The 25,054-nt window shown below is 44.5% G+C and overlaps 1 protein-coding gene across 2 annotated transcripts in view; it reads left to right on the forward strand.

Moving 5' to 3' along the window:
• Positions 1-25,054, forward strand: part of LOC139400870 (sema domain, seven thrombospondin repeats (type 1 and type 1-like), transmembrane domain (TM) and short cytoplasmic domain, (semaphorin) 5Ba) — a 185,106-nt gene that overhangs the window by 30,814 nt on the left and 129,238 nt on the right. For both annotated transcript variants that reach the window (XM_071145456.1, XM_071145457.1), the window contains exon 2: positions 334-407. The gene's annotated coding sequence lies outside the window, so the exon portion shown is untranslated. The remainder of the gene's footprint in view (positions 1-333; positions 408-25,054) is intronic.

The raw sequence follows: 25,054 nt of genomic DNA on the forward strand, positions 1-25,054 counted from the left end.
TCCACCATTGACGGTTTGGCGGTTTGTTTACAAGAGTGTGAGTGGTTCTTTGTGGCACTGCACACTACTTGTGGGAATGAGGCGAATGACTAGTGTGAATTGAAAGACTCACCCCTCCCCCTTCTATTTCTCTCTCTCTCTCCTCTCTTCTCTCCTCTCTTTTCTCTCTCTCTCTTCTCTCTTCTCTCTTCTCTTCTCTTCTCTTCTCTTCTCTCTCTCTCTCTCTCTCTCTCTCTCTCTCTCTCTCTCTCTCTCTCTCTCTCTCTCTCTCTCTCTCTCTCTCTCTCTCTCTCTCTCTCTCTCTCTCTCTCTCTCTCTCTCTCTCTCAAATAGGTTTCTAAAAGATAGAACAGCCCTCTCAGCCCATCCCTGTAGCCACAGGACCATGTGCCAGTGATGACTAGCTGGTGAGTACTATGCTTCGCTTCTTGTACAATTGAATCTAGTTCAAAACGTGATTGTCCATTTTGGGGTTAAAATGGAAATGTATCTTTGGCTTAAAGGCATATCTTCCTACTTTATTATTCTGATAGGAAGCAGTGAATGTCCTTTATGTCTGTTTTCTACCCTCGTCAAACTGATCATGTATTTTCTATAGTATAGGGTTCATTAGACAAAGTCCTTTCAAACTCTAGCCTACACATTACTTTTTGTTACGCTTTTGTAGAAGTTTTCAGGTTGGGATTGATATTGGTTTTGTTTGGTACGTGTGTATATTAGATATTAGGTTGGACAGTGTTTAGTTTCCGACTGCGTCCCACACGTCCCCATGTCCCATACCTCTGAGATCGTTGGACCCAGTGGAGACCAAACGTAGGAAGCTCAAAGTCATCTATCATTCCTTCTCTCTCTCTCTCTTTTCCCTCCCCTTCTTCTCTACAGCCCATGTAGTAAAGTGCCTGAGGCAGGGAGCCTTTTATGTAAAATCCCTTTATTCTAACTCAAAAAGGACCGTTTTGAAAAGAGGAGCGTGGTGGTGATGGAGAGATGGAGAGAGGAAGGGTGAAACCGGTTATTAAATCCAGCCTGTTAATGGTGAAGTTCTCTCGCCCACAGCTCCTCTCTCCTCTCTCTCTCTCTCTTTCCTCTCTCTCTCTTCTCTCCTCCGTCCCACAATGAGTGTTTGGCGGCAGGCGGAAGTCCACCAGGAACTCGGCTTCATCTAATTGGCTCTATGTGGGCTAATCAAAGAATCAAAGCTCAGAGGTGATGTGTTTAAAAAAAACTGCAAGAATGTGGAAGTTTATGTAATTGATTTATGTAATAGCTAAGTGTACTGTATGCAAGCTATCAGTTATTTATCTTCTAAAAGTGTTTTATTGAGATAGTTGTCTCTGTTTTGAGATTTGAGCTCATTGAGCACCTAAAGTTTCAGACGCCAACTCTCCAACTTCCTCACCCAGTTGTCATGATAAGGCGCATGGGCCAACTCTGTAGAAAGTCGACCCTATTGAAGAGCCTAGTTGGCTGGCACTAGCTTCTATTGCGCTTTCTAATTTCCTTCTCCTTCGTTGCTCTGACTTGCCCAGCTTGATTCGTTTTGTGCCCCAAATGTCTCCGCAAACCCTGTCAGTGGACCAGAAATGCCCCGTCCTGTTTAGGCCTTGTGTAAAAGCCTGTGAAGAAGCTCCTTTCTGTTTGTTGTTTTTGTTGTCCTCCTTTGTCTTCCTTTCTCCTGGATCTATGTGGACTATCTGAAGCCTGTGAAGCGCGGGCCGTGTTAACTTGTGTCGTCGTCCCCCCCTCCCTGTTGTTTGCTGATATTTGGTTCAGGATGACAACGAGCCGCTTTTAAAGTGTAAATGGAGGGATGGAGGGATGGAGGGAGGATATAGAGAGGATGGAGGGAAAGAAAACCCAGTTTAAGGGCTCATCTCAACTGTAGTCTAGGGCTACATCCCAAATGGCACCCAATTCTCTTTATAGTGCACGACTTTTGATCAGAGCCCTATGTGTACTATATAGGAAATAGGATGCCATTTTGGAGGCGCCCCCAGTCTTAAAGGCTCTGTCAGTTATTGCTCTTCAGGCGATTTAAAGGGAGCATCATTCTCCCTGGTAAATTACCACATCGACTTTGTCGGTCAGCTATGGTACGTTAGTGTGCCTTAAAAATGTGGCCTAGCGCTGTCCATTCAGGGGACAGAGAGAGGGCCGCTGGCAGAACCTTTGCCGATCACACAGAGGAGCCATTCACACAAGACGAAGGATCGCAGAGAGTCTTACCAACGATGAGCATTGGTTCTGTACTTACACAACCATGAGTTTCGCTGCATCTAGTCACCCCAGTGGCTTCCATAGCTTCATCTAGTCACCCCAGTGGCTTCCATCGCTGCATCTAGTCACCCCAGTGACTTCCATAGCTTCATCTAGTCACCCCAGTGGCTTCCATAGCTTCATCTAGTCACCCCAGTGGCTTCCATAGCTTCATCTAGCCACCCCAGTGACTTCCATAGCTTCATCTAGCCACCCCAGTGACTTCCATAGCTTCATCTAGCCACCCCAGTGGCTTCCATCGCTGCATCTAGCCACCCCAGTGGCTTCCATAGCTTCATCTAGTCACCCCAGTGGCTTCCATCGCTGCATCTAGCCACCCCAGTGACTTCCATAGCTTCATCTAGCCACCCCAGTGGCTTCCATCGCTGCATCTAGTCACCCCAGTGGCTTCCATAGCTTCATCTAGTCACCCCAGTGGCTTCCATAGCTTCATCTAGTCACCCCAGTGGCTTCCATAGCTTCATCTAGTCACCCCAGTGGCTTCCATTGCTTCATCTAGCCACCCCAGTGGCTTCCATCGCTTCATCTAGCCACCCCAGTGGCTTCCATTGCTTCATCTAGCCACCCCAGTGACTTCCATAGCTTCATCTAGCCACCCCAGTGGCTTCCATAGCTTCATCTAGCCACCCCAGTGACTTCCATAGCTTCATCTAGCCACCCCAGTGACTTCCATAGCTTCATCTAGCCACCCCAGTGGCTTCCATCGCTGCATCTAGTCACCCCAGTGGCTTCCATAGCTTCATCTAGTCACCCCAGTGGCTTCCATAGCTTCATCTAGTCACCCCAGTGGCTTCCATAGCTTCATCTAGCCACCCCAGTGGCTTCCATCGCTGCATCTAGCCACCCCAGTGACTTCCATAGCTTCATCTAGCCACCCCAGTGGCTTCCATCGCTGCATCTAGTCACCCCAGTGGCTTCCATAGCTTCATCTAGTCACCCCAGTGGCTTCCATAGCTTCATCTAGTCACCCCAGTGGCTTCCATAGCTTCATCTAGTCACCCCAGTGGCTTCCATAGCTTCATCTAGCCACCCCAGTGGCTTCCACCCCCACCCCAGTGGCTTCCATAGCTTCATCTAGTCACCCCAGTGGCTTCCATAGCTTCATCTAGCCACCCCAGTGGCTTCCATCGCTGCATCTAGTCACCCCAGTGGCTTCCATAGCTTCATCTAGCCACCCCAGTGGCTTCCATCGCTGCATCTAGCCACCCCAGTGGCTTCCATAGCTTCATCTAGTCAACCCAGTGGCTTCCATAGCTTCATCTAGCCACCCCAGTGGCTTCCATAGCTTCATCTAGTCACCCCAGTGGCTTCCATAGCTTCATCTAGCCACCCCAGTGGCTTCCATCGCTGCATCTAGCCACCCCAGTGGCTTCCATCGCTGCATCTAGTCACCCCAGTGGCTTCCATAGCTTCATCTAGCCACCGCAGTGGCTTCCATCGCTGCATCTAGTCACCCCAGTGGCTTCCATAGCTTCATCTAGCCACCCCAGTGGCTTCCATCGCTGCATCTAGTCACCCCAGTGGCTTCCATAGCTTCATCTAGTCACCCTAGTGGCTTCCATTGCTTCATCTAGCCACCCCAGTGGCTTCCATAGCTTCATCTAGTCACCCTAGTGGCTTCCATTGCTGCATCTAGCCACCCCAGTGGCTTCCATAGCTTCATCTAGTCACCCTAGTGGCTTCCATTGCTTCATCTAGCCACCCAAGTGGCTTCCATAGCTTCATCTAGTCACCCTAGTGGCTTCCATTGCTGCATCTAGCCACCCCAGTGGCTTCCATAGCTTCATCTAGCCACCCCAGTCGCTGCCATAGCTTCATCCATCCATACCCAAGGAGTTTCCAGGCCATGTGAGTTATGATAGAGGTGAGGATTGTTTGTGGATGTCTTTGAACAGTGTAGGTTTGGATGTAGACCATGTGACCACTCACCTGGGTTTAAAGTGATTAGACAGGTTCCGATCTATCTACTTTCTATACGTTGATGAAGTGCTTATAGTCCTCATGGGGTATAGTGTTTGTCCCCTTTCATCCACTCAGAATTCAGAATTTCAGACATTGCCGAAGACTTGCAGGATCAAATGACTCTATCAATCAATGATGTATTGTGTTCTTTGCCTGATTTTGAGCCTTGTATTGCATACACAATATGCAACCCCTTACGAGATTCTGATGAAGATACCAAAAAAAACTGATCACACAGTACTGTCTATTTAGAGTTGTGTATGGGCCTGGAGGATGTACGATCAGGAGGTGATGCAGAGCGTCTTGGTTTTCTCAGAGGAACATTTCATCACTCTGCTAACATTGTTTTCTTCTTTATGAACTACGTCTCTCCCCAGCAGTAAATGAGAATAGAGGGAGGGCTTTTGTCTATGGGCCACAATGGGGCCACAGAGCCCGTAAATCAGCTCCTCTCTCTGGGTCATTAAGTTGGCAGCTCCCCTGGTCCTCTTGTCCTCTGGATCTTTATCATCCTCCCTGGCCCTGGATCAGCAGCCAGAACAGAGCAGTAGCTAACTGGCTAATGATTAGCTGTGCTGTCCTCAGCCTCAGCAGTACCATTACTGTAGGATGGTAAAGGATGGGTAAAGGACTGTAGGATGGTAAATGAATCAGCTTGGACATTCTCTCTATAGTACTCTTGTGAGAGTTATTCCATATTGGACCGATTGCGATGTTTGGGCTGGTGTCTTAAGCTGACAGTGAGGATAACTGCTGGAAGTGGAATCAAATGGGTGATGAATAATGCAATGGTTGTTGTCTGTGTGTAAATGTTTATTGGTACAGTTGAAGTCAGAAGTTTACATACACCTTAGCTAAATACATTTTTCACAATTCCTGACATTTAATCCTAGTAAAGATTCCCTGTCTTAGGTCAGTTAGGATCACCACATTATTTTAAGAATGTGAAATGTCAGAATAATAGTAGAGAGAATGATTTATTTCAGCTTTTTTTTTTTCATCACATTCCCAGTGGGTCAGAAGTTTACATACACTCAATTAGTATTTGGTAGCATTGCCTTTAAAGTGTTTAACTTGGGTCAAACGATTTGGGTAGCCTTCACACAAGTTTCCCACAATAAGTTGGGTGAATTTTGGCCCCTTCCTCCTGACAGAGCTGGTGTAACTGAGTCAGGTTTGTAGGCCTCCTTGCTCGCACACGCTTTTTCAGTTCTGCCCACACATTTTCTATAGGATTAAGGTCAGGGCTTTGTGATGGCCACTCCAATTTTTCACCTGTTTCCTCCAGCATCTTCACAAGGTCCTTTGCTGTTGTTCTGGGATTGATTTGCATTTTTCGCACCAAAGTACGTTCACCTCTAGGAGACAGAATGCGGTATGAATCCTTCCTGAGCGGTATGATGGCTGCGTGTTCCTATGGTGTTTATACTTGCGTACTATCGATTGCACAGATGAATGTGGTACCTTCAGGTGTTTGGAAATTGCTTCCAAGGATGAACCAGACTTGTGAAGGTCTTCAATTTTTTTTCTGAGATCTTGGCTGATTTCTTTGGATTTTCCCATGATGTCAAGCAAAGAGGCACTGAGTCTGAAGGTAGGCCTTGAAATACATCCACAGGTACACCTCCAATTGACTCAAATTATGTCAATTAGCCTATCAGAAGCTTCTAAAGCCATAACATTATTTTCTGGAATTTTCGAAGCTGTTTAAGGGCACAGTCAACTTAGTGTATGTACATTTCTGACCAACTGGAATTGTGACACAGTGAATTATAAGTGAAATAATCTGCCTGTAAATAATTGTTGTAACAATTACTTGTGTCATGCACAAAGCAGATGTCCTAACCGACTTGCCAAAACTATAGTTTGTTTACAAGAAATTTGTGGAGTGGTTGAAAACGAGTTTTAATGACTCCAACCTAAATGTATGTAAACTTCCGACTTCAACTGTTTGTGTGTGTGATTAATTGGCTGTAAATGCCTGTATACAGGTTACTTTGTGTGTCTGTGAATCTGTCAAACAGTATTTTTTCCACTTTCAATTGAAAGTACATTTACATTTACATTTTAGTCACAGAGCGACTTACTGTTTGTTCATTCATTCATCTTAGGATAGCTTGGTGGGACAACCTCATATCACAGTCATAGTAAGTAAACAGATGGTTGAATCTGAGAGAAAGATGATTGGACATCCTGAGAAGAGAATGAGAAAGAACAGTTTTGGATATTGATTGTAATCTGTGTGCTCTATAGAGAACACCATATAACACCACACCTTTACTCGCAGTATAGACATTCTTGTCATGTGAACATGACTTTATTTCAATTCTCTACAGTCTTTTTAGAATACAATGGAATGGTAACGATTCTTTAGTGCTGTCTTGTCCATTTATCAACAATTATTTCCCACCAATGTGGTTAGAAGTCGATAATGTGCAATTATGACTTGATCTTTGGAAGGAGGCGTGTGATTGTCTCAGAATGATTGACATGAACTCTGAATACAATCCTCCAGATCATCTAACAGCATTGCACATTCACAGACATGATGCTCCAACAGGTCTGGTCACATGACTTCAGAGGCTTTGTCTGAACTTAAACCCAAATCTAGACCTGAGTGCAAGGCTGCTCTCTCTCTCTCTCTCTCTCTCTCTCTCTCTCTCTCTCTCTCTCTCTCTCTCTCTCTCTCTCTCTCTCTCTCTCTCTCTCTCTCTCTCTCTCTCTCTCTCTCTCTCTCTCTCTCTCTCTCTCTCTCTCTCTCTCTCTCTCTCTCTCTCTCTCTCTCTCTCTCTCTCTCTCTCTCTCTCTCTCTCTCTCTCTCTCTCTCTCTCTCTCTCTCTCTCTCTCTCGGTCTTTTGGGTTCCTCCAGATCCCTGAAAATTGTGGGAAATAGAACAACAAAGCACCAAACCCTCAGCCCAGGCAGTTGTCAATTACTCCTATAATCCTGTGTTTCTGCTTAATCATTCAGGAATTATAGAGCTGGCCTCTCAGCCTCTCATGTAGCAGTATACACACAGTGCACCTCGTCTTGGAGAGGAGCCAGAGGGTCTGTGTTATGGAGCTCCTTTTTTCTCTTTCACTTTCTCTCTCTCTCTCTCTCTCACTCCGTCTCTCTCACTCTGTCTCTCTTCATCCTCTAGTTGGTCTGAGAGAGAGAACAAATAACTTTCATTTTGAGTTAAATAACCTAATGATAGCATCATTATTAGAAATCCCTTCTTATCAAATATGGAGCGAAAAACATCAAGACTGAAAATAAAATGAGATTTTTTTACTTAGAACACAATAAACTAAACCAGTCGCTGTTCCGTCACATCCTTTTCACACTTTAAGAACAATAGGTTTGATTAGTGCTACTTGAAAAACCCATCAACCCCATTTCTTTCTTTTCTATTTCCATTTCAAGTATGTATTAGGAACATCATGCATCTTTGTTGAAGCGCTTTCTGTCAAGGTCCTTAGATTAAAATAATATATTATCAATGCCCCCAAAATCTGAAGAGATTAACATTGAGTGAGTGTTGACCATCATAAATTAATCATCTTTAAAGGTAGACTCAGCGATATGGCGTAGATGCAGAAAGTAAACACCATAGTGGGTCATAGTGAGGCTCAACTCCTCTGCTGCTTTGGTCGCGTGGCTACCACGCTGTAAGAGCGTGAAGCGAACCCATGCACATGCGCAGATACTATGTGTGACTGCGTGAGAGGGAAGTGTTGCATCCCGCTCATTTCAATGTCTGGGGTGCTGCTCGTGGCAACGTCATTTCGTTGAGTCTACCTTTAAGATAGATGACTTGAGAGAGCCTGTATGGACATCTTATATCTCACGTCCAAGTAGACATACAGTGAGCTCCAAACTATTTGGACAGTGACTAAGCATATCTAACATTAATGTGAAGACTACCATGATTACAGATAGTCCTTTACGGTTAGACGCACAAATAACATACCCCCAAGACATGCTAACCTCTATTATAAGTACAAGGGAGGTTTTCATTTTTGAGGGGGTATGATATTTCTCACTTATCATTATTCACGATTCAATCAGGATAATCATGGTAGCATCCACATGAATGTAGAAGTGTTTAGAAACACATTATTTACCATTAACAATTTAACTTTTCTTTTTTTAAACACAAGTGAAAAACAAACAGTAAATGCTTCCAACAAGTTTGTCGAGTCACAAGCTTGATGTAATCAATGCATGCTAGGAATATGGGCCCAAATACTAAACTTTTTACTACTTTTAAATCACATGTTAAGTGAATTTCTCCCAAAACTTTTGATCTCCTAAAATGGGGGAACTACAACATGTACAAAAAGTGCTGTAATGTGGCTGAAAAGCTGCCAGTCCCCACTTTAACATAGTCATTGTATCATTTCAAGTCCAAAGTGCTGGAGTACAGAGCCAAAACAACAGCAAAGTGCCACTGTCCCGATGCTTTTGGAGCTCACTGTATATATTTATGATGCTGCTGTTGCAATAGCACTGTATGTGCCCATCCTGTGAAGCTTCAAGGAGACTTGAAAAGTGAGGTGGACAGTGGTGAAAGATGCAGAGATGGAAGGATATGAGGTGCCACCCTCCTCCTCCTATCCTCTCTTCTTCTCTTGCCCATGATTGCACAGAGATGTCTAATACTTTTCGGGAACTTCTGACAGACTTCAGAAACATGCTAGTGGCAGTGTTCCAAAATGCGCACTTTTGTTCTGTGTTCTCCCGTTCTTTCAAAGGTGATCTTCCAAGAACGTCTACAGTGTAGCATGGAAGAACGGAGAGCGCTAAAAATCTGTTACACTGAAATGTACTTCTGCGTGACCTCTTAACATAAACAGGAACCAGCATCATCACGCAGCTGGCGTCAACAAAGCTAGCTTTTATGCGAGCTAGATACGTCTGTTTACATTGTATCCAATGTCGCAGCGTAAGCAACTAGTAAACAAGTAACTGAATTGATTTTCTCAGTACCTGTTGGTTAGTGATTTAAGCTGACACCGACCAGAATCATTTTATGTGGGGTCCTCCACTCACAAATTGCAGGTAAGTTTTCATGCTTTGTACAGAGGTTGAAGCAACAAAAATAATTACATTTGCTTACTGTTTAAGAATGATAAATAGCCAGAATAGTGTTGTTTCACTGTGAAACTAATATTGCATTAGGACGGCTGGTGTTGCATTTCCAATTAGCAGGCTTGCATTGTGATACTTTCATACAACTACAACACCTATGCATATTATGTGACACTGACGTGCAACATAGCCTGGTTTTATTTTCACCTTATATTATATTCACCTAAATGATAGGCAATATGATACAATACAACTAGATTAGAAGGCCTAGGCTACTTCATCCTAATGTAAGCTAAATACAAAACAAACACTGAGATATTTGCAAGTCAAACAGGAATATATATTCAATGAAATGCATATACCATTGTAGTATTATGAATGTCGTCCTTTCTCCTTGCAGGGGATTAGACAGATGATTTGCACCCCACAGATACCCACGCCTCAAAACCAGAACACAGGACAGGAGTTTGCAGGTTTTTGTTCCAGCCCTTCATTAACACCTCATTCAACTAATTGTGATCTAAATTGTAGACCATGAATAGTTGAACATGGTGTTTGTGCTGTGCAGGAGTAAAAACGTGTACACGGGGCAGTAATCCCCCACGTCTGTATTTTAGAATGGGCTTCAAATGTTCCAATGAGTTGACAATTCTGCATGATAGAGACTAACGTGTGGATTTACTTCTACAGTGATGTTGCACACGGCTGAATAAACTCCGGACTAAACTCCTGGGATAGGGTGATATTCCTGGTGGATGGGAGATTCACAAAGTTCTTTCCATCTGTCTGGATGATGGGGTGGGATGTGCTTCAACCTGAGGAGAACAGAGCAGAAACATAAGGCCAAGGGGGGAGAAATTAACCTCACTGTTCACATTTCAGTGTTGGTTTAATTTGCTGAGAATAACAACTACCCGTGTTAATGTGCAATGTTTTCTAAACAGTTTTGCACATTCATAGCCTTAAGTGGTCAGTTTGACATTGAATTGATCATTTCGTTATTCAAAACATGTTCTTATATGCAATGGTGAAACACAGAAGGGGAAAGTGACTAGAAGAAAGTTAACTAACATTAGGTAAACAGACACTGCATGAACATATTGACTGATTGTCGGGAAGAGTGGGGTGTGCCCGACTATACAAGCAGCAATGAGTAAACACACAACAGAGTTCAAGTTTCAGATGCTTTTACTTGAGCTTTTAGTGTCTCTAGCACTCTAGTCCACATGCCAAGCGAGAGGGCTGCCACCTGTGGCGGTGTGGCCTCACTGGCAGAGTCTGTGGAAGGAGAGTGAACAACAGTTGAAGTGGGCGAGTAGGCACACTCTGGCTGTGTCTTCCTCACTGTTCCACTTGAGTGAGGTCCAGCCTGCACTCTTGTGCCAGTCAGTTGATTAGGGAATTCCTTGAAGGTGTGCTGATTAGTAATCCTGCACAGGTGTGTTGGGTGAGCAGAGCTGTTGCGCTGTCTTCAGCTGGCCTGGTGCTGAAGGTAGTGCAGCCTTCCACAGTGCTGAACTGAGTGCCGCTGTCCATGGTGCACTGGGAATCCTTCACCCACACCCATGACCATGCCTCTCACGGTGCCACTCTGATCATGTAAGAATGCACAAGTAACTTGGCTGGCTAGCAGGCCTAGATTGAACAGAACATAGATTGTAGCATTTCCTACGTTTTTAATCGGGCACAACTGTTTTGTCCTGCCAAGCCAATGCTATGGAGTGAAATGAACGCATCAGTTGCTATCTGTCCCTTGCTCAATTTGTCATTGGCTGGCTAGCATGTTCACCGATTCAGGATTAAAAAGCTGTCCAGGTCTTCACAATTGATGCTGCTGATTTTTGTTCGTTTAGATGTTCATCACTAACGCTTCAAACACACCGACAGCGTCATTGCCTTTTGGTACACCAGAGTTCCATTCATTTCCAATGAAATGCTGCGTTTGCCTTGCAGCCTTGCGTTGCAGAGGCAGTTGCAATGCGTTCGCATGTGGTGCATACGTTGGATTTATTGAATGTATGCATCAAACTGTATGCCTGGATGGCTTGACAGAAATGGTAGCAGAAGGTGAATGTTGAACTTTTGTTACATACATATCCAGATGATGCTGCATCCTATTTTGCGCAATGACGTTGTCGGTGTGTTGGAAGCCTAAACAGCTGATAACCAGGATGAGGACATTCTTATGTTTGGAATCGCACTTGAAAATGACAGTTGACTTCCGTACTTGCTATACGCTCTAGATAGAACACAAGTACTCATGTTGGAACACAGCTAGTGTGTGTTATAGCAGCATGCTTTGTTCAGGTCTAAGGTTGATATCAAGTCACAGGGAATCTAAAGCTCCATTTTTCTTCAAGGCACCCCATATAATGAATGTAATGATTTAATCTATATGTGATCACAAATATCACGTCGAATGACTTTAAATACTGTAAGATTATCTGCACTGTATTTTCCCCACCAAAGTCATATAATTAGACATTGACATGGAAGGAACCATGTCTGCCAATAGAATTTCAGAGACTATTCCCCTCTGTGTAAAGTCCCTCCCCTGAAATCAAACATGTCCTCTCTCTATAAAGTAGTTCCAGATAAGCCCATTCTTTCAAAAAATGCACTCTGTCCCCTGTTTCTTACAACAGTCTGACCTCTTCATCTGTAAAGGAAGTTGGAAGTTGGCGTTCTTACCAAATGAATTACTCTGAGGTTTGGGACTGGCTAGCTAAGGATTCAAAGCCTTGGATTATCTCTCTCTCTTTCTCTTTCTCTTTCTCTTTCTCTTTCTCTTTCTCTTTCTCTTTCTCTTTCTCTCTCAGACTGAGCCATGTGGTTCTTTGTGTCTCCCTGTGTTTACCTCAGCAGGAACGACTGACTGACAGCCTCATTAGCTGGGCTCTCTCTGTGGTTATGTTGCCGTCAGAAAACATGAAACGGTCAAAGGGCTCAGTTTAAAACCTTTACAATGGCTTGAGAGAGTGAAAAATATACATGATTGTACATTGGGAGAGTTAGGATGTGTCCTAAATGGCACCCTATTCCCTTCATAGGGCTCTGGGTCAGAGGGTTTAGATCTTTTCTTCTTTAAGGTTGTAGCCCCTATCATCGCAGAGCCTATCTATCACCTTTATAACGTATCTCTCCTCTCTGGGGAAGTTACCAGTGCTTGGAAGGCAGCCCCGGTACATCCTTTATATAAACATGTTTCTAAAAACTGTTGAGAAGCCTTTTTGTCCTAGTCTTGACACTCCGGTACCACTTGCCCTGCGGTAGTAGAGAGAACAGTCTATGACTGGGGTGGTTGGGGTCTTTGACAATTTTAAGGCCTCCCTCTGACACGCCTAGTGTAGAGGTCCTGGGTGGCAGGCAGCTTAGCCCTAGTGGTGTACTGGGCCGTACGCATTACCCTCTGTAGTACCTTGCGGTCGGAGGCTGAGCAATTGTCGTACCAGGCAGTGATGCTCTCGATGTTGCAGCTGTAGAACCTTTTGAGGATCTGAGGACCCATGCCAAATCTTTTAAGTTTCCTGAGGGGGAATAGGTTTTGTTGTGCCCTCTTCACAACTGTCTTGGTGTGTTTGGACCATTCTAGTTTGTTGGTGATGTGGACACCAAGGAACTTGAAGCTCTCAACCTGCTCCACTACAGCCCCGTCGATGAGAATGGGGACGTGCTCAGTCCTCCTTTTCCTGTAGACCACAATCATCTCCTTAGTCTTTGTTACGTTGAGGGATAGGTTGTTATTCAGGCACCACCCGGCCAGGTCTCTGCCCTCCTCCCTATAGGCTGTCTCGTCGTTGTCGGTGATCAGGCCTGTTGTGTCGTCTGCAAACTTAATGATGGTGTTGGAGTCGTGCCTGGCCATGCAGTCGTGGGTGAACAGAGAGTACAGGAGGGGACTGAGCATGCACCCCTGAAGAGGCTCCAGTGTTGAGGATCAGCGTGGCAGATGTGTTGTTACCTACCCTCACCACCTGGGGGCGGCCCGCCAGAAAATCTACGATCCAGTTGCAGAGTGATGTGTTTAGTCCCAGGATCCTTAGTTTAGTGCTGAGCTTTGAGGGTACTATGGTGTTGAACGCTGAGCTGTAGTCAATGAATAGCATTCTCACATAGGTGTTCCTTTTGTCCAGGTGGGAAAGGGCAGTGTGGAGTGCAATAGAGATTGCATCATCTGTGGATCTGTTTGGGCGGTAAGCAAATTGGAGTGAGTCTAGGGTTTCTAGGATAATGGTGTTGATGTGAGCCATTACCAGCCTTTCAAAGCACTTCATGGCTACGGACGTGAGTGCTATGGGTCTGTAGTCACTTAGGCAGGTTGCCTTCGTGTTCTTGTGCACAGGGACTATAGTGGTCTGCTTGAAACTTCCAAATGGATATCACTAATTTGGGGAGAAAATGGGGTAAGAATAAATACAATAAAACTAAACATCTATAAAAATGTGTTATGGATGTGTCACTGCAACTTTAAAGGTCCTAAATGATGTCACCACTGCCCTTGACTCTAAGCAATATTGTGCTGCTATTTTTATTGACTTGACCAAAGCTTTTGTTACGGTAGACCATTCCATTCTTGTGGGCCGGGCTAAGGAGTATTGGTGTCTCTGAGGGGTCTTTGGCCTGGTTTGCTAACTCTCTCTCTCTCAAAGACTGCAATGTGTAAAGTCAGAACAGCTGCCAAACTAACACTGATTCAGATGACCCTCCTACCCAGGCTAGATTCTGGAGACTTAGTTTATAAATCATGTTCAGATATTCTTACCATTCGGCCATCAGATTTGCCACCAATGCTCCTTATAGGACACATCACTGCACTCTATACTCCTCCTCTATACTCCTCTGTAAACTGGCCATCTCTGTATACCAGGCGCAAGACCCACTGGTTGATGCTTATTTATAAAATCCTCTTAGGCCCCGCCCCGTATCTGAGGTACCTACTGCAGCCCTCATCCTCCACATACAGTACAACACACATTCTGTCAGTCACATTCTGTTAAAGGTCCCCAAAGCACACACAGCCCTGGGTCTCTCCTCTTTTCAGTTCGCTGCAGCTATCGACTGGAATGAGCTGCAAGAAGCATTCAAATTGGACAGTTTTATCTCCATCTCTACATTTAAAGACTCAATCATGGACACTTACTGACACTTGTGGCTGCTTCATGTGTTGTATTGTTGTCTCTACCTTCTTGCCCTTTGTGCTGTTGTCTGTGCCTAACAATGTTTGTGCTGCTGCAATGTTGTGTTGCTACCGTGTTGTTGTCATGTTGTGTTGCTACCATGCTGTGTTGTTGTCTTAGATCTCTCTTTATGTAGTGTTGTGGCGTCTCTCTGGTCGTTACATTTGTAACTGTTTTAGCACAAAAGAAGCCTTTTGCCTCTTGGCAGGACGTGCTTATAAGAATTTGTTCATAATTAACATGGCTAGTTAAATAAAGAGTCAATAAAATAATTAGAAATAATTAGTATGGGCTTTAGAAATTATTTATTTTACAATGTTATGTTACAATTTCAGTTATACGACAAGCTCTCTCTTCAGAGGGGGAGAGAGCGAGAGAGAGGAAGAGCAGGAGAGAGAGTGAGCGAGAGGGGGAGAGAGAGAGAGAGAGAGAGAGAGAGAGAGAGAGAGAGAGAGAGAGAGAGAGAGAGAGAGAGAGAGAGAGAGAGAGAGAGAGAGAGAGAGAGAGAGAGAGAGAGAGAGAGAGAGAGAGAGAGAGAGAGAGAGAGAGAGAGAGAGAGAGAGAGAGAGAGAGAGAGAGAGAGAGAGAGAGAGAGAGAGAGGAGAGAGAGAGCAGGAGAGAGAGAGCAGGAGAGAGAGAGCAGGAGAGAGAGAGAGAGAGAGCAGGAGAGAGCGGGAGAGAGAGAGCAGGAGAGAGAGAGCAGGAGAGAGAGTGAGCAAGAGGGGGAGAGAGAGAGAGAGAGAGAGGGGGAAAGTGATCAATTAAAAAAGTTAGAGAGAGAGAGCAGTGTGGCCTTTTGAAATCCAACAGCGGAAGTTGAGCTGTTGTTCCATAGCGGCTGAGACAATGTAGGCAATGATCACAGTGTGTTGTTCTCATTTCATCTTCACATTTCCTGGCACATTTCCTGGTCATGCATCAAGACATCCGTAACGGGAAATTGTGTTGTGAGACCACAAAGCAATTAAAATAGGAAGCAAGATGTTTTTTTTCTAATTATATCACAATGAATGTAATTATTGTTGTGTGCTTTGCCAGCAGCAACATTGTTGTTGTTGTCTAGTGTATTGAAGCAGCATTGGGTTGATCAATAACTTTGCTTTCCTTGCTCGTTCTACTATAATGAACATTCTAAATGATGGAACCAGACTCAAACTAGCTCATTATGTATTTATACACTGTTTATTGAGTGCATATGTAAATGTATAGTTACATTTACACATGCCAATTCATTGTTCCATTCTCACGTGTCATGCCTTGTAATTTCACTACTCCCCATGCATGTCCAATTTGTACTGCTGATTGGACCGTATGATAACAACCTGTCTATCCATTCACAAAGTGTGTTATTGGATGTTTCCTCTGATTAGCCTAACAGCAGCCTAATAAAAACATGTTCAGTATACAAATACACAGTAATGACAATGACAAAACCTCAGATTCAGATTCAGAATGCACTGTTTCAGGCTATAGTCTACGATGATGCCCTGGTGTTTCATTTCAGCTCCACATCCCTCCTTCCTCCCTCCTCTCTCCGATATGAACAGAGGCTCTGACAGCCCTGGTAGAAAGGTGATATTGGCTGCTGTATTCAGGTGTTAGTGGTCTGTGGTTAACCTCAAACCACAGCGCAGAGCATGTCAGCTAGCTACCTATCACAGGACTGTGTGTGTGTGTCACAGAGAGGGATGCCACAAACCTCATAGCCTGCCACCACTTTATGAGTGGAAAGCTGAGGGAACCAAGATCACGAGATCAGATAGAAGTGGCCTGAGGAAAACGCTCTTAAAGACTTACTTAGAAAAACACACGGCTGTAATTGCTGCCAAAGGTGATTCTAACACGTATTGACTCAGGTACTTGAATACTTATGTAAATTAGATATTTCTGTGTTTCATGTTCAAAAAATTTGCTAACATTTCTAAAAACATGTTTTCACTTTGTCATTATGGGGTACTTTGTGTAGATAGGTGAGATTATTTAAATGGTTTTATCCATTTTGAATTCAGGCTGCAACACCAAAATGTGGAATAAGTCAAGCGATATGAATACTTTCTGAAGGCACTGAAATTATTGGTTGAGATAAAAAATAAAAAAATACATATATGTAATTATAAATTCATTACAGGAAAGTATACATGTTTAAAAAGCAAGCATGTCTTTAAAAAGCTATTCCGGGGAGGTATATGGTAAGTACAGTGCATTCGGAAAGTATTCAGACCCCTTGACTTTTTCCACATTTTGTTACAACCTTATTTTAAAATTGATTAAAAAAAATCCTCATCAATATACTGTAACGGTTTTCTTTCTGGGAAGGAGAGGACCAAAATGCAGCGTGGTTATGGTTTAACATCTTTAATAAAGATGATAACGTGAACAATATACATATACAAAACAAGAAACCGTGGAACAACCGAAACAGTCCTTACTGGTGCAAAACAGAGACAGGAAACAATCACCGATGAAATACCCAAAGAATATGGCTGCCTAAATATGGTTCCCAATCAGAGACAACGATAAACACCTGCCTCTGATTGAGAACCACTCTAGGCAACCATAGACTTACCTAGAATACTACACTGAACACAACCTCATCAATCTACAAAACCCCTAGACAAGAAAATACATAATCACCCATGTCACACCCTGGCCTAACCACAATAATAAAGAAAACACAGAATACTAAGGCCAGGGCGTGACATATCCCACACACACACACACAATATCCCATAATGACAACAGGAAAACAGGTTTTAGACATTTTTGCAAATGTATTAAAAGTAAAAAAACAGATACCTTATTTATTATTCAGACCCTTTGCTATGAGACTACAAATTGAGCTCAGGTGCATCCTGTTTTCATCCTTTTTCTTTTACCCAAATTGGTAGTTGGAGTCTCATCGCTGCAACTCCCGTACGGACTCAGGAGAGGCGAAGGTTGAGAGCCATGCGTCCCCCGAAACACAACCCGACCAAGCCGCACTGCTTCTTGACACAATGCCCATCCAACCCGGAAGCCAGCTGCACCAATGCGTCGGAGGAAACACCTAACACCTGGTGACCTGGTCAGCATGCACTGCACCCGGTCTGCCACAGGAGTCGCTAGTGCACCATGAGACAAGGATATCCCTGCCGGCCAAGCCCTCCCTAGCCCAGACGACACTGGGCCAATTGTGCGCCGCCCCATGGGCCTCCCGGTCGCGGCCGGCTGTCACAGAGCCTGGACTCAAACCCAGAATCTCTGGTGGCACAGCAGCAGTGCCTTAGACCACTGCGCCACCCGGGAGGCCCTGTTGCCATCCTTGATGTTTCTACAACTTGATTGAAATCCACCTGTGGTAAATTCAATTGATTGGACATGATTTGGAAAGCACACACCTGTCTATACAAGGTCCCACAGTTGACAGTGCATGTCAGTTCAGAAACCAAGCCATGAAGTTGAAGGAATTGTCCGTAGATCTCCGAGACAGGATTGTGTCAAGGCACAGATCTGGGGAAGGGTACCAAAATATTTCTGCAGCATTGAAGGTCCCCAAGAACACGGTGGCTTCCATTATACTTAAATGGAAGATGTTTGGAACCACCAAGACTCTTCCTAGAGATGGCCGACCAGCCAAACTGAGCAATAGGGGGAGAAGGGCCTTGCTCAGGGAGGTGACCAAGAACCTGATGGTCACTCTGGCAGAGCTACAGAGTTCCTCTGTGGAGATGGGAGAACCTTCCAGAAGGACAACCATCTCTGCAGCACTCCAACAATCAGACCTTTATTGTAGAGTGGCCAGACGGAATCCACTTCTCAGTAAAAGGCTCATAACAGCCTGCTTGACGTTTGCCAAAAGGTACCTAAAGGACTCTCAGACCATGAGAAACAAGATTCTCTGGTCTGATGACACCAATATTGACCACTTTGGCGGAAACCTTGCACCATCCCTACGGTGAAACATTGTAGTGGCAGCATCATGCTGTGGGGATGTTTTTGCTTTGTCATTATGGGGTATTGTGTGTAGATTGATGAGGAAAAAATCAGTTTAATCCATTTTAGAATAAGGCTGTAACGTAACAAAATGTGAAAAAGTCAAGGGGTCTGAATACTTTCCAAATGCACTGTATATACTGGTGTGACTAACTACCCATTGTTCTGTCAGTCAATCTCTCAGCTGACACAGTTCTGCAAGAGGCGTCTGAATTAGGCTGTTTGAATACCACAGTTCAAAGTTGGTCTGCAAATTCAAAGACATTTTACAGTTTTTTCCAACTGCTTACACACAAAATCTTTTCATGTCACACGATTTTTGAAACATCTCACTCAAAGTGCAAAACTACACACCAAATATCCAAATCCATAAGCTATTTCTCAGCCTTTGACTCAGTTGTCAATTGCATAAAACACTTTTTTTCAAAACACTACACAATTCTCTACCTAAAACACAAAAATCTTGCTTTCCTTTCCAAACACAACCAATCAAAATGCTACACTTATTTACCAGGTCTCACACACTCCTCACATGTGCAAACACTAATAGCTTAACTTATCACTAACCAATCACTGCTTTACTGTAGTATAGGCCTATAAATAGGTCAAAGGTCAGATGACCTGTTTTGAACAATGGATGCCAACAATGGACAGAGAGCAAGAGGAGTAGGAGGGAGAGGAAGAGGAAGAAGAGGACGAGGGCAAAGAAGAGAAGGAAGGAGAGCCATCTCTGATGAGATTAGGGCAACACTTGTTGATCATGTGATCAACTACGGTTTGACCATGAAAGAGGCTGGACTGAGAGTCCAGCCCAACTTGAGTCGATTTACAGTGGCGTCCATAATTCTAACCTTCAGAAATGAGAACAGGTATGCAAATATCTAATGACTATTTTAGCATTACAGTGATGTACTGTAAAATACGTATGACTGCATAGTATTGCATAAACATTTGTAACTCTAAGCCATCCATTTACTGCACGGCATTGAATGAATGAGGTTGGTTATCATGCTGTACTACATTTTTTTGTACATTGTTTACAGTTCCTATGCTGAACACATACTGTATTTGAATTCTGTACAGAGTGGAAAGGCAAAGACATCATGGAGGACGAGGACGCTTGTTTACAGATGTACAAGAGACTGCAATTATAAATATGGTTTTGGCCAACAATGCAATTAGGATTTGAGCGATAAGAGAGCATATATTCAATAATGAGACCATATTTAACAACATCAATGCTGTAAGCCTGTCGACCATACAACGCATCCTCCAACGGCACCGAGTGACGATGAAACAACTTTACAAGGTGCCATTTGAGAGAAACTCTGACAGAGTCAAGAATATGCGACATGACTTTGTAGAGGTATGTATGCAACACTACTTCCAGTACTTCAGACATACCATATTTACTCATCTGTATATCCTTTTGTCTGTTACAGAGAGTATTGGAGCTGGATGCCATGAATTTATGTGGATGAGGTTGGCTTCAACCTCACCAAAACCAGACGCCGCAGAAGAAATGTAATAAGACAGAGGGCAATTACCAATGTCCCTGGACAGCGTGGGGGTAATATAACTAACTATATGTGCTGCCATCACTCAAAACGGGGTCCTCCATCACAATGCCACACTGGGTCCGTACAACACCGGCCATATGCTCAGGAGCCTGCTAGATTTGTGGTTTTATGGGACAATGTTAGTTTTCACCGGGCTGTTCTGGTCCAAAACTGGTTTGCCACCCATCCACAATTTGTAGTTTTGTACCTACCCCAATATTCACCTTTTCTAAATCCCATAGAGGAATTCTTCTCAGCCTGGCGCTGGAAAGTGTATGATCGCCAACCCTGGAGGACGCATGTGGGGACATAGAGGTTGCCTCTGTCCAAGGTTGGATACGCCATGCTAGGAGATACTTCCCTCCATGTTTGGCAAGAGAAAACGTATCTTGTGATGTGGATGAAGTATTGTGGCCAGACCCAGGCCGGAGAAGAGACGAAGCGTAGCTTAGCACTAGTGACTTCCCCCCCCCCAATTCCTGGACTGACCCCCCGGGACCCCACACACACAATTGTGTTCTTTACTGTATTCTAAAGAATATACTTTTGGTTTACATATGTTTATGGTTTTGTTGTATGCTACTGTATACAACTGTATTGTTTGGCCTAATAAATATTTTCTGTTTCTACATTGCATTGGTGTTTACAGTGTACTTGTTACCCCTCTCAGCAGATTACTTTCACTGTAGAACATTGTATTGAAATGTAGATATAAGCCTATGAAAGACCAAAGAGCTTTAGATTTAGAACAACAGTGTTTACATGGTATATCCACAAATGTACTATTATGAAAGCAGTGTTTGCCATTTGATGCAAATGTTTCATTCTGACATGTGTTTATGGCATTTTGAATGCAGTGTTACATTTTGAAGGAGATGTGAGGCATTTTGCATTTTGTGTGTGCAGTTTTGGGAATTGTGTGTAGAGTTTTGAAAAACAAAGACAGTTTTAAAAAACGTGTGCAAGCAGTTGGAAAAAACTGTAACATCTGAAAATTAAACAGGAAATGTTCTCAAAGCCCTTTGAATACAGTGTGATATAAAATATGTTTGGTTTTGACTCTCCCTTTCCTCAGCACACATTGCATTGTTCTGCTGTAATCTGGTAGTAATCCTGATCAGAAGTGGCCTGTGTGTGTGTGTGTGTGTGTGTGACAACAGCTTTCCCCTCAGAACACTCAGAAGAGAGGGAGTGGGGATCTAAAAGAGGGGAATGAAAGGAAGCGATGGTACTCAGAGAGAGATAAATGGACAGTGAGAAAGAGAGGAAGAGAAGGGGGATGTCCTCAAGGGGCTCGATCCATCCCTCTGACACTCCAGAGCATCTAAGGAAAGTGGGAAGAGGAGGTGAGGGGGATTGAGGAATAGGACCTTGAGTGGCAGGTGCAGCTACAGTCTAAAGATCCCCCTGGAATGGGGTGTGTGTGTGTGTGTGTGTGTGTGTGTGTGTGTGTGTGTGTGTGTGCAGTCACTGAGCTTCCAATTGGACTCTAAAACAAAGTAGCTCCTACAGATAACCAAGGCCTAATCAAGACATTAGAGACAGACAAATTCATGTGAAGGTAAACCAATTAATTGATGTCCCAGGCTAACACTGGCATACAGACCTGTTGCAGGCGTCCCGTTTCAAGGTGGTTTTAGAGTCTGAGGAAACTTGTTCAGAGGCGTACATCTTTCCCAGACTAGTTTCCCATCCTGGGCTCCCCTGGTGGAGACTGACTGGACAGAGATACTACCGTCCTGTCCTGGGCTCTCCTGGTGGAGACTGACTAGACAGAGATACTACCGTACTGTCCTGGGCTCTCCTGGTGGAGACTGACTAGACAGAGATACTACCGTCCTGTCCTGGGCTTTCCTGGTGGAGACTGACTAGACAGAGAGATACTACTGTCCTGTCCTGGGCTCTCCTGGTAGAGACTGACTAGACAGAGAGATACTAACGTCCTGTCCTGGGCTCTCCTGGTGGAGACTGACTAGACAGAGAGATACTACCGCCCTGTCCTGGGCTCTCCTGGTGGAGACTGACTAGACAGACTACTTCTCAAAGTCATTAACTTTCTTCATCCTTTAGAACGTCCCGTTATCTCAGTAGAACTGGGAACTTTGACTGCTATTGTTTCATGGATGGTTATGCGACCGTCACCAACAACATGTATGCGTTTTCTAAAACGTTCATTTTGGAAGACAAAAGCTTTCCAGACAGGCTCCTTGGAGCCGTTGGGAGGGGGGACAGTTTTATTCTAAGTTTTGTGTTCATTCCCTCGGGGTGTGGCGTGTTTGATCCCTGGGCAGCACAATAGCTCTGAGTGATTAATGCCTTCAGCCAAAATCCAATAAAGGGGATGTAGAGTGGGAACAGGGTGGTACGGCATCTCTCTCTCTATCCCTCCATCCATCCATCCCTCCCTCCATCTCCATCCATCCATCCTCTGCCACCAGGGTCTAAATCAGCCTGCCGTTTGTTCTGCTGTGATCAATGTGTTCTGACAAAGTGAGAAGCCAAATTGCGGCACTTTATTGAAATGCTTCCTCCCACCTCCTCCTACCTGGCTGCCTGCCCATGTCTCCTGTAGTTTCAAGCAGCCGCAGCACAGGGACCAGACGTGTGTGTGTGTGAATATGAGGTTGTGTTTGTGTGTCTATCTTTGGTTTCAGGAAGCCAAAGCTAGAGCACATATATGCACAGACATCAGAACCTGTCAGTCTGTCTGTCTGTGTGTATGTGCCAGGCTGATTCAGTGGCATGGGAATGCGGTCCTGTTAGTGCTTCTACAGACAATGAGAAGACGGACAAGTTAGCACCAAATCAACTGAACTTAATTTGAATGCTCTAGGTTTTATATTGAATTCTGATGTAATAGTAATTCGGCTGTGTGTGTGTTTGCGTGTGTGTGTGTGTTTGCGTGTGTGTGTTTGCGTGTGTGTGTGTTTGCGTGTGTGTGTGTGTTTGCGTGTGTGTGTGTGTTTGCGTGTGTGTGTGTGTTTGCGTGTGTGTGTGTGTTTGCGTGTGTGTGTTTGCGTGTGTGTGTGTTTGCGTGTGTGTGTGTGTTTGCGTGTGTGTGTGTGTTTGCGTGTGTGTGCGCGTGCGCATTTTAACACCAGCACCCTGTTTTTCTTTTAAATAGAGAGGGTGAAATAGGGTTGGAAATCTCTGGTGACCTGACCTCGCCTCCAGTTGAAAAAGTGCTGTGTATTTTACTACACTAATGAACTTTTTGGATGAATATGTGTGTGTTTGCCATTGTCTTGCAGTGCCAAGTGGCACGATTGATGATCAGGACAGAATCAAAAAAGACAGGCCTGAATGTCTTAGAGCCTGTGTCAATGAGACCATTACATGACCTCAGAGTTATTCATTATTCAGTCCTACCAGTGTCATCCTCCCCTTAGAGATACAACAGTATCTCCTTTCACTCAGTAACGATACCAGTCGGTCTCATCATGCAGTCGGCCTCACAAATGGTTCCATTGTGTATGGGTGGGGAAGCATATATACTGTATATATGTTATGAGAAGATTCAAACCAGACCACTGTGTAGTTGACATTTTAGGACACCCTCATGCCTCAATGGACAATCAAGATATAAGGACTCAGTTCGTGATGTGCAATCAATTCATTGTACAGTATCAATTATCTGTCTTCCAATCATATCATACTCCTCAGCCCGTATGTGCTTGGTGTCTATTAAGCATGTTGTTTGGTCTGCTCCACTGGACCTGTGTGTGTGTGTGTGTGTGTGTGTGTGTGTGTGTGCACTCCAGTGGACCCTCTCTATAATGAGATCCATGCTTAGAGACCATTCATAATTGAATTGATAATGAGGCGTTAGGAGGAGTGCTCTGGAAAAGAGGGGAGATGGAAATAAAACATATGCACGTGAGATTACATTGGCATTAAATATTTGTCTGCTATGGGCCCTTTTCAAAAGTAGTGCACTATAAAGGGAATATGGTGCCATTTGGGATGCACCCCTAATCTGACTGTTTAAACTGGTGACGATGACATGCCATGTTGACCTTCAGTGTCTGGAGTGGAGGCATCTATTTTTCTCATGCAACTACGGTACTGCCTACTTCTCTACTATACAGTACAGGACCCATCGTGTCCTTGAAGCTACATTTGATTCTCTGAATAGGGTGATGGCGAAATGCGTAGCTTCGCTTCATTTTATAGTGCTTTCCTGGGTGACTCAGAAGTTCAATCAGTTGTTCTAAGTTGAAAAACTATTACAAAAGGGACTGAATGCTGAGGTCCCCATGGAAGGCTTTTCCTCTTACTCTGAACTGCACTGCCGTACAAGCTTAGCCTCTGCAGGCTTAAAGAGATTCAGTGTGTGTGTTTGTGTGTGTGTCTGTTCCGTGTGTGTGTCTCCAAGTAGCTAAGACTTGATTGAATTCAGCCAGGCCTCTCCCAGGCAGGTCACTCATGATCTTGACAGAGGGTCTTTTCATTGCCCCCCTGTCTGCCTGTCTGTCTCTGTGTGTGTGTCTGCATGCGTGCGTGTGTGTGTGTGTGTGTGTGTGTGTGTGTGTGTGTGTGTGTGTGTGTGTGTGTGTGTGTGTGTGTGTGTGTGTGTGTGTGTGTGTGTGTGTGTGTGTGTGTGTGTGTGTGTGTGTGTGTGTGTGTGTGTGTGTACTAGTGGACAAGACAGGTTCTCTGATGGGGGGTGTTTCCATTGCCCCCCTGTCTGCCCTCCAGGCCGCCTTCTGCTGATGGGATCAGGACTGAGGCTCAGTACCATTAATAACAACCACAGCCTCCTGGACCCCTGGTCTATTGGGTCCCTGTCCACAGCCTCCTGGACCCCTGGTCTATCGGGTCCCTGTCCACAGCCTCCTGGACCCCTGGTCTATCGGGTCACAGTCCACAGCCTCCTGGACCCCTGGTCCATCGGGTCCCTGTTCACAGCCTCCTGGACCCCTGGTCTATCGGGTCACTGTCCACAGCCTCCTGGACCCCTGGTCTATCGGGTCCCTGTCCACAGCCTCCTGGACCCCTGGTCTATCGGGTCACTGTCCACAGCCTCCTGG

Source organism: Oncorhynchus clarkii, chromosome 3 (assembly GCF_045791955.1).
Source record: "Oncorhynchus clarkii lewisi isolate Uvic-CL-2024 chromosome 3, UVic_Ocla_1.0, whole genome shotgun sequence".
NCBI lineage: Eukaryota > Metazoa > Chordata > Actinopteri > Salmoniformes > Salmonidae > Oncorhynchus > Oncorhynchus clarkii.